General features: G+C 47.2%; 1 long non-coding RNA gene across 1 annotated transcript; it reads left to right on the forward strand.

The window, feature by feature from the left end:
• Positions 1–5,481: 5,481 nt before the first annotated feature.
• Positions 5,482–9,836, forward strand: LOC144111949 (uncharacterized). Its single transcript, XR_013310162.1, has 3 exons — positions 5,482–7,820; positions 7,905–8,084; positions 8,216–9,836. It is a non-coding gene; the product is annotated as an uncharacterized LOC144111949 (long non-coding RNA).
• The last annotated feature ends 808 nt before the right edge of the window (positions 9,837–10,644 follow it).

The raw sequence follows: 10,644 nt of genomic DNA on the forward strand, positions 1-10,644 counted from the left end.
TTATTTGATAGTTAACCATTGAAAAGCTGATATTGCTCACTGCTGTGATTGGCCAGTGGAGAAATAGAGGACGCCCGCTGTTACCAGCTGTCGTTTTCTTTTGGTCAGTGTATCCTACTCTAGCTCAACTGCAGGGTGACTGATCCCTTACACCCGGTGTTCTTTCCCCGAAATCTCAATCCGCGGCGTTTCTGCACTGCAATGTGAAGAAAAGCAACAGCCGCGGCAGGGATCGAACCCAAGAGCTAGGGCAAACTGAACGCTCGTCCAGTCAGCAAACTCGCAGGTCAACTATACTATAGCTTTCCAGCTGGATTATTTTGTTACAGGGCCGCTCTAAATAAACTTGCTTAATTCGCTGTCAAATAATAAACCAGTGACGAACACACTGCTTAGCTCTGCAAATCAAGTGGTCCAGAGCAATGACGCCAAAGTCTCCCAGTGACACCCTGGAGGAATCAGCTCGCAAATATGCTGCGCGCGCAGTCAAGAAAACCAGCCAACGCCAGCGAAACAGGCCCATGTCGAAGTGATCGCCGAATACATCACACGCGTTCTCCACGCGAACTTTTGCGCGCGCCTAAAGCAAACAAGGCTTTGCGGTGCCATTTCCTTTTTGGGAATACGCACTGGGACACGGGAAAACGAAACCATCCCTCCGTATGCGGTTGATGCTCGATTTTGCGAGTCCCGAACGATCTCCGAAGCACGACTCCTTCGGCGTGTCCCTCAGCGACAGAAGACTCTCACCGAGCAATTGCAGGGTTGGCCCAAGGCGCCCAAGGTTCCTTCAGGCGAACCAGCTTCCGGGTCACTGCGCGCAGACGAGGCGGTAGCAGCGATAGCTTGCATCGGCGCTGCACGCTGCGGCTGCGTTCGTGTGCCCAAGTGCCTCTTTCGCTCCATGGAGTCAGCTTGCAAAAACGTTAGTCAACTTTACAACGTGAATGTCTCCTTCGAACACGCCAAACGCCACAACAGCTGGAGAGCTGAACATGCAACGGCAAATACCCGCCGCAAAAGTCGACAACCATCCACAACAAATAAAAGATAGAAGCCAGGCCTGATTGGCTGAAAGTCGGAGCGTCGTAGCCATGGAGGGTCGTAGCCATGGAGGGTCGTAGCATCGGCTTCAACCAATGCCCCCTGAAGAACATGCCTGAAGCGTCAGGGGTTTTTCTGCCCGCCGTAGAGCGCGCGTCCGCCGTATGGCGGTGCTGTCAGTTGTCCATCTAGCAGACGACACGCAGGCAGCACAGAAATTTCTTGTGACTGCCGTTGCAGCAAAAAGTATGCCTTCTGGTGTGCTGTTTCTTATGTTATTTGTGGGGTCTGTTTAGTGTTACCGTTTGACAGGTGACGCATCGATGACTGCAGTTGCTGGAGGGAGTAGCGCGCGAAAATGCATTGCTGTTGCGTTCCGTTTTGCATGTTCAGCCAGCGAAACAAGAAACCCAGCGTTTCGTTCCATGAAATTTCTGCCGACTTACAACTCCGGGAAAAACGGCTCAAGGTAATTTGAAAAAAAAAACGGGCAGCCAAACACAACATCAATTTATTGTGCAGTTTCTAGCTTGCATTTCCAGCCAAGGAAATGCTACTGTCGACAGTTTGACTGCCCATCAAGACTGGGGTGGCCTCTTTTACCCGAAGTCAACGCTCCTAAGAGTGTTACAGGACCTCAAGAAGTTCGTCGATATCATGCTCAAAGACCACACGCATCTTCAAAGGCCACTGGACGCATGCTTGCTCAACACCTAGTGTGAATAAAATCGCGGGTTTGCCTGTCCCGACCTGTGAGAACAAGGATAGCGGCCACAGGGAAGCACTACTGCATATTATATGCAAGTAGTTCATCAAAACGCTGCTAACAAACCATGCACTCTACATAACAGACACGCAATTAAGAATTAACGCAGTTGCGAAGATGTACAACAAGAAACCTCTTTCCCGAAAATTCTTGAAACTGCAGTAAGAAACGATTTCCGCCGCCTACATCGCACCGACGCATGCCATTTTTCCTTGTAAGTGCGCACGTGTCTGTGCCTTCCAGCACAGTTTTTCTAAATATTCACACGTCGCTCGCCATGTCTGATGCTCGATACCCTTGTTCCAGTTGTGATTTCATCAACGCACTTGCTGGTCATTTGGAGAAATCCGGTCAGTCAGGCCTGCTGTGTTACTCCCAAAGTCACTGTTTACGTGTGCATCACACAGGGAACCTATAGTGAGCTGTGCTTCTTGCGAAAAGAATAGAGAAGAGGGGCATGGGTTTATTTGAAATTTGTCAACGTTATTCAGGGAGGTACCGTTCGGCGAAAGCTCGTCGGAAAGATGACCAGAAACAGCGCAGGCTGGGCGTTGCAAGATCTGCTTCACCTGATTGAAACATTTCTCGCAATGCTCCGCAGCAAGATTGTAACAGGCGCGCTTCGCAAAGTTCTAAGAACATTAGATATGAGGGATGTGCCCCCTGCGGGCCAACGACTCCCCATGAAGGTTACCGCGACGTCTCCGGCTTCCATCCATTGAGCGCCGTGCAGTCCTCCTTTGCCACGGGTCACCTGGCTACAGTTGAGAACTCGGGTAATTCCGGACTTCCTCCTGTCCTTATTCTATCTCATGGATTATTTTCTCTTTTTGCGTGTCCGATCGAAGTAGTTGATTTCTTGCCATTGGCAGCAGTACAATATACAACCATGCATCATGCAGTGTAAATACTAATTTTGCGGCATTTCTAGCCACTTCAAGCACTTGTTGCAATATGTATGTTTCGAGCATGTTCATTTTGTTGTAAACCGTCCAAAAGTTACTGCTTATGCAGCAGACAAAAGGTCTTAACAGCATGATAGAAAGGTGTGCACAGCACGCTTTTAGATTTTGAAATCGAAACTGATGATCCGCTTTCAATATTATGTGGCAGTCAGCTTAGATTTTTTAAGCATTTGCTGCACTCTCAGACATCCAAGAACATGTTTTTTGTCATTAACAAAATAAAAGTTGTTGCTCAAAGCCCGAAACCCGAACAAAGGATGAAGCAGCCGTGACCTACTGAACTAGAGACCTGCACATTTGGCGGGGTCCTATGGGACTGCGTGCGCCAACTTTCGTTAACTTTTTGGCCGTTGAGGACGCTCAGTTAACTCTTTGTTTGTCATCATCATCGTCTGCTTTTTTACAAATGATTTCTCTCCTCTCACTGTCTCCCTGTGACTTTGTCCTGTCTTATAATTTTGAAACGTAGTAATGAACGATGCAAATATGATATTTCTTTAAATCCTAGCGGTGAATATTCTGTTTGCGCGCATGCATGCGTGATACTTTCTCACATCTTTGCTAAGACAATGGATTAATGATGCATACTCAAAATGTAGACAAATGACAAAACTATTACGTCCTTGAAGTAATATAATCGGCGCCACCTTCCTCAATAGGTTAATTGTAGCGCCACGCCACCCGTAGTTGCCCTCCCCTAGCGGCAAAAGGCATGAACTAGAAGGTGCGCGCTGGAGCAGTGCGAAGTGTGCAGGTCTCTAGTTCCGTAGGTCATGGAAACAGCATTATCGGAAGCCGCGCATCTCAGTCTCCCAGCCATTGAAATCAAAATTGAGCGTCATCTTTCAGCGGCTCCTCGCGACCAGTCTGCGCAACACAGTGGCAATCTGGGGGCCCATTGAAATCGAGGAGACGCTTCAGGCATGTTCTTCAGGAGGCATTGCTTCAACAAAACAGCAAACTTGTTTTTCAATACTGCAGATCACGATTTTCAAGGTGAACGTTGGGAATTAATAGGTAGCAGACAATTATAAGCGCTCTAATATAGAAGGATACTGCTAATGTATTTTATTCGAGGCCTAACTGCAGTCCACGGAGGAAGACTATACAGTATTGTGCGTTTTTATCTTGGACTCAAAAATTTCCCTGCCTCAACCGCGGGCTCATTTGCTATGAAACTGCACACAGAGCTTGCGTATTATGGTAACTTTTGTATTGTAACAAGTTTGACAACAGTATTTACTGAGTTGAGCCGTGCATGATGCGAAAACGTAATAGTCTGCGTAGAGATCGGCGAACCAAAACCCGCAGACGACGTTTTTTTTCGCTGAAGGGCGGCAGTGACGCCATCTGTTTTTGGCAGTGGAAAGCGTCACAACAGCCGATACGAGCGTTGCAAACAATATTCTTTGAAAGGTAAAGCCTCGTTAAATAAGTTGTTCTGATATTTTTCCCGCTCAATTAGCCGAAAATGTTGAAAGCGCTTCAGTTGAAGCAGACGAAACGGCCGGAACAGCATATTCAAAGGGCCCGCGCTTCTTGCAACGCTCGCCTCGGCGGCCTTGTCGGGACGCTTTCCACTGCCGAAAACAGATGGCGCTACTGCCAGTATTCAGCAAAAAAAAAGCCGTCTTTGGGTTTTGGTTCGCCGATCTCTACGTAGACGATTACGTTTTCGCATCATGCACGGCTCAACTCAGTAAGTACTGTTGTCAAACTTGCTACAATACAAAAGTTATCATAATACGCAAGCTCTGTGTGCAGTTTAATCGCAAATGTGCCAGCGGTTCAGGCGGGGAAGCTTTTGAAAGTCTTCACGATAAAAACGCACAATACTAGGAGTATAAACTCCGCTGTCTGCGGCGACCAGAATAGGTCACAAGCCCGCGGCGCCACTATCATGCTGGCGGCGCCTGGCGGCCTGGAAAGAAACTAGCGCCGTTTCGGTTGCCAAGGCTATAGTGCCTAGAATATACTGGCTAGTGTGCCGAGCGCCAGCGTTGCGCAATGGGAGCAGGTGGCACCGTTTGCAATGAAAGCCCACCGATGGCGGCAGAGGGCGCTGCTTGTCGGGAGGGTGCTGCCGCAGCAGACGACGCGGTTTTCTCGCTTCGGAAGGCAGCGACCTGGCCTTGTGCGCGCGCGATTAACCTGCTTGTGCACAAAATTTTGTTGACTGAGGTGCAGTGTATGTTGTCCTTTGTGGCTCCTTGCACATGAAAGTCGACGCATCCGCTCCTCCGAGCAGTTCTGTGGTGATTTCGTCGGTTTTGTGCGCGCGTTCTGTGCGTGCGTGTATCCGTTCTGCGTGCTTTCACCGTGTAGTCAAATCATGCACTGAGCTCTCGATTGTTTTTTTTCCCGTGTCCACCACTAAACGAGCTACATGTGACTGCACAAAAAAGATGTCAAAGCCAAAGCGACAGTGCAAAGAGAAGACTTGCTTTGTGCCAATGTGTAAAACCGGTTACCGCTCGAACAAGGAACGTGTTTCCATGTTTACTGCACCATCTGATGCTATGCGGCGTGCAGAATGGGGAAGAAACATCAAAAGAGAGGACAGAAGGCTGACGCCAGCTGCTGTGGTTTGCGAGAAACATTTTGAGAGCAGTTGTATCGAGCGCACATTCAGTGTCAGCGTAAATGGTGTTACCAGCGAGCTTCCCTGCGATAAACCGCGCCTGAAACCCGACGTCGTGCCTTCGATATTCACGCATTACCCAGAACACATTCTGCCTAAAGTGTCAGCTAAAAGAAAAACTAGAAATCTGTGCCAGCAAGAGCCTCCAGCAAAGCGTCACAGGCGTGCTGCGTCGGAAGCCTCCGAGTTGTGCTCAGGCATTGATAATGCTGAATCGGTGAGCATGGAAGCATCTGACACCAACAGCGGAGCTGCAGTAACTGAAAAGTGCTCCACCCTACGCTGTGTTTCTGCAGAAGGAAGCGCTGGCGAAGCGCAAAATGCTGGTGACGAACGACCACGAACAACCAACGATCGTCTCCATCCATTCTCCAACGTCGCTATTCCAGTGACATGGATGAAAGTGCCATTCGTGACAGTCGATTCATTAGCGTACGCCTATTGTGAGGCTGAAAAAAAAATAACTTCACTAACCTCTTCATTGAAAAGATGGTAGCATTTGCAAAGCCATTACTTGATGGACAATCAGTGGTAGCCACGGTTTACCTCAGGGGAAGGGAAAAGTCAAAACACATCGTCACAACTTGCGAAGAGGCCGAAACTTTGATCAAGGAAGTTGCCTTGACAAATCTTTGTGATGGATGCAGCATAAAGCCGGCCTCAGGAAAGCACACCTCCTACAAAGGCATGATTTTTTCTGAGAAGTGTTCATTATCTGTGAGGTCTGAAGGTGAATCCTGCGCTTTCTGCAAGTACCAAAGGATTCTGGCTCAAAACCAAGCGTGCAGAAAAAAGCAAAGCACAAGTGAAATTGCCAGAAAATCTGATGAAAAGAAACAGTGCAGGAACATTTCTCGAAGCCTGTCAAGAACCAAGAAACTATTGGCAAATGCAAGGATACAGGTGGCTCACATGAAAGAGCGAAATGAGGCTCTTAGTGAAGAGACATTTAACAGCAAAATTAAATCTCTTCCCTCAAAGCAGCAGCTGGTTGTAAAGGGTTGTTTCCTTGCTGCAAGGCGAAAATCACACAAGGGAATGCGATACGATGATGAGTGGATTTTAGAATGTATGCTGATGAGGATGCGAAGCCCGAAGTTGTATGAATATCTCCGCAGACAGTCTATTATGGTTCTGCCAGGGCGAACTTGCCTGAAAAAGTACCTACAGCGCTTCAAGGGTGGCTTTGGCCTCAGTACAAAGGTCTTCGATGCCCTAAATGAAAAAACAAAGACCATGGATGCTTAGAGTCGTCACGGTGGCCTCGTCATTGACGAAATAGAGCTTTCGGAGCACCTAAATGTTAAATCAGCTGGTGAGTATAGCTGCAATGAATTCTTGGACCGTTCTGTGTATACGGTAAAAGCTCTGATTCAAACCCCGCAATGCGAAAATCCGCATAATTCGAACTGCCGGCGCGGTCCCGGCCAACGCTATGCAAGTCTATGGCGTTGCACGCTCGCTGTTTCGGAAGCTACGGGTCTCGCACCGGTTAATTCGAACGGGCTCCCAAAGGAGATTGTGTACATACAGGTATCGGTTCGGCAAGCGGTCGTCCAAATAGCCCCCCTCAAAGCTGAATTCTGTGCTGCAGAATAACTCGCGCACCTCTGACTTGCGCTGAACGGCAGTCGTGATGGCGGACGGACGGCCTCATCTACAAGAGCGGGCACACTGATAGTTTCGATTTTGCTTTTCTGAAACGTACGCCCAACCGCACTAGCCAGCCAGCCAAACCCAGCTACGCGCCGTTTATAGCGTTGGTTGGCTGTTTCGCTAATCTTCCCTATCCACATTTTTTTCTTGCCGCTTCGGAGCTGCTGAGTAATGCCGTATTCATCGCCCGTGAATCTTCCGCGCTTGCGGCATGCAATGCACTAGCGGCAGATCTCCACCGCTAAAAATAGTGATTGTTGCGCCGTTCTCATCTAAAATAACAAGCAACTACTGCCAAGTCTTTCACCAAATAAATTTACCGCGATGCAAGCGGTTCTTGTCAGTTTTTTTTTTTTCGCGGTCATTCGATAGTTCGAACTTAATTTCAGACTATGCGAACATTTTTCCCGGTCCATTGAAGCACGAATCAGCGAGCTTTTACAGTATGAGAAAAATACGATGTTCTGCTAAGCACTACAATATTGCTCGAGCCGTGCAGTGCTCTGGTAATATTCGATCGTCAAGTATTTTAGCGCGTGTTTCTTTTTATGCTGGTTTAGCACCTTTGCCATATTCTGATCTGTGTTGAGAGATGTCTGCGCATAAAACAAGGTGTTTTCCCTGTGCTTTTTTTTTTACAATTCAGGTGATATTGAAGACTTTGTTGACCTTGGAGGTCGTACACCTGCTGACCAGAAGAATGTGCTGGCAGACCATGGGATGATTGTGCTGTTTCAGCCATTTACTGGTAAACTTTTTTTTTCTCTTGGTTACAGTTCGCAACTTTATACGTAAAACGCACGTACATTTGTGAGAGATTACCTTTCCGCAGGAAAATGGACGCAAATCCTCGGTGTTTTTGCCTCAAAGGGCAATGTGAAGGCCCCAACAGTGGCGAAAATCATTTTGGAAACCACAGTCCTTGCGGAAAAGGCTGGTCTGTTCGTGGATTGCATAACATGCGACGGCGCCAGCTGGAATAGGAGCATGTGGCGGCTGTTTCTAATACAGGGTAAGGCTGTAATTTCACGCAAAATGCAAGATTGCTTAGAGTGTGCAGGGTGCTAGTGCAGATTTCATGTTTCTAATGTTTAAATATTGTGATGAAGAAACTGATCGCAAGTTGTTTTGTTTTTTTCAAAGGTTCTCCAAGCCACGTTCGGAGCAGCACCAAACACTCAGTGGATCCTAAAAGGCAGCTATATTTTTTGTCAGATTTTCCACACCTTTTGAAGAATGTGAGAAATGGATTTGTTGGAAAAGGATACCTGACACCAGATGGGCATGTTCACATTCGTATTGTACTAGCAGCCTTCGAAACGGATCGAGAAAATGTTACACTGAAAGTTATGCCAAGCCTGACAAATGCACACCTTAAGCCAAACTGCTTTGAAAAAATGAAAGTGGACATCGCATTTCAGCTCTTCAGCGACCTGGTCATCAAAGGACTTTTCATTTATAGAGAACACATTGAAGCCTCACATAGGACCGTGCAGCCGACAGTAGATTTCGTAAAAGAAATGAATCGCCTGATTCGTGTTATGACATCGCGAACAAGCGAGAAGGCACTCAAGCCTGACAGTCCAAATGTGCAATTTCTGAAAGGCTTCCTAGAGTATCTGCAGGAATGGGAGCAAACTGCAAAACCAGCTGGTGGTGGTTTTCTTACAGAAAGCACGTCTGCTGGGCTAAGGGTTACCATCAAGAGTACACTTGGCTTGTTGTCCTACCTGACGTCGACTCTGGGTTTCAAGTATATTTTAACATCCAGATTAAACCAGGATAAGCTTGAAAACCTTTTTTGGTACAATTAGACAGTCGTCTGGCTGTAACGACCATACGACAGTGTCACAGTTTCTGATGACTGAATTTACTCGCATTCTACAACCTGGCAAAGCCACCTAGAGGAGTGAACTGCACCCCAGACGAAATCAAAGCACTGCTGAGCCCAAAGGAGGTGTGTGAAACTACGAGTAAGTTCCTTTCAGACAAAATAGATGACCTTCTTGACCACGGAAACGTCAGTGAAGCTGAAGATGTAGTTCAAGCTGTCGTGTCTAGCAGTGACCATGCATCGTGCATAGAGAAGAAGAGCCACAGTGCTTTGATTTACTACACTACAGGCTACGTGGCAAGAAAGATCATTGCTAAGAACTGTTGTTCACAGTGTGCTGGCTGCCCATGTGTAAGCAAAGCTGAAGCAAGTGCCGACGCCGCTTCGTACTTTACTAGCCATTTTGACAATGGGGGCCTAGTGTACCCCAGCCAGAGCTTGTCAACTGCTGTAAAGGCCATGGAAGATGCCTTTACTGTGTTTTTAGTAAAAACAAGCTCCATGAAATGAGTTTAGTTGAATTTTCGAGTCAGCTACAGACACTGTCTTTTCCTCAACTTGGCTGCGCAGTTTTATCTACCGTTGTAAAGTTTTATGTTCTCTTAAGGTTTCGTTTTTTTGTCAAGGGCCTCAACAAAGAGAGGGAAGCGCAAAGGCAGCGGCATAAGTTTCTAAAACTGCGTCGCTGCCAATAAATGCTTCTCATGTGCACATATGGGCCCTGCTTGCTGTACTTCTGTAACATGTCCGCGATTGATATTGCACGCGAATAAAAACGAGTGTTGCACGACTGTGTTTCCTGCGTTATTCACATTGCATGTGTTTACTCGTTCGCAAATGTAGTACGTACACAGCGAGAACACCTAAATATAATCCAATAAAATTAACCGAAGCGTTTCGCCTACTTTATTAGAGAAAATGTTACCGAAAAAGTACTTCCTATATATATATATATATATATATAAAAGATATCTATGTACAGCACAAGTTTCGTGTTTCGAAACACGAAGTTGTGCTGAATTTCACAGCAGCTTTCGCGCAAGCGACAAGTGCTAAATGTGCAGCTCCTCGACAGAGACTCAAAACAAACCCTGAAACCTATAGTCAGCTGCCTCAATGACAGCTTTGCTCGATTACAGCTGAACGAAAGCAAAAATGCACTAGTCCTCTTGCCGATGTTGCGAGAGCGTTGCGGCTCGGCGGCACCCTCCCGACTTGCAGCGCTCCATGCGGCGGCCGTCGGCATTCATCGCTCGCGGTGCCACCAGGAAGGCCACGGTCGGCACACTAGCCAGTATATTCTAGGCTGTCAGATGACCCTCTAGCAGACGACACGCAGGCAGCACAGAATTTTCTTGTGACTGCCGTTGCAGCAAAAAGTATGCCTTCTGGTGCGCTGCATCGTATATTATTTGTGTGGTCTATTTAGTGTTACCGTTTGACACGTGACGCATCGATGACTGCAGTTGCTGGAGGGAGTAGCGAGCGAAAATGCATTGTTGTTGCGTTCCGTTTTGCATGTTCAGTCAGCGAAACAAGAAACCCAGCGTTTCGTTCCATGAAATTCCTGCCGACTTACAACTCCGGGAAAGACGGCTCAAGGTAATTTGAAAAAAAAAAAAAACTGGCAGCCAAACACAACATCAATTTATTCTGCACTTTGTAGCTTGCATTTCCAGCCAAGGATATGCTACTGTCGACAGTTGGACTGCCCATCAAGACTGGGGTAAACTCTCTT

This window comes from Amblyomma americanum, unplaced genomic scaffold (assembly GCF_052857255.1).
Source record: "Amblyomma americanum isolate KBUSLIRL-KWMA unplaced genomic scaffold, ASM5285725v1 scaffold_19, whole genome shotgun sequence".
NCBI lineage: Eukaryota > Metazoa > Arthropoda > Arachnida > Ixodida > Ixodidae > Amblyomma > Amblyomma americanum.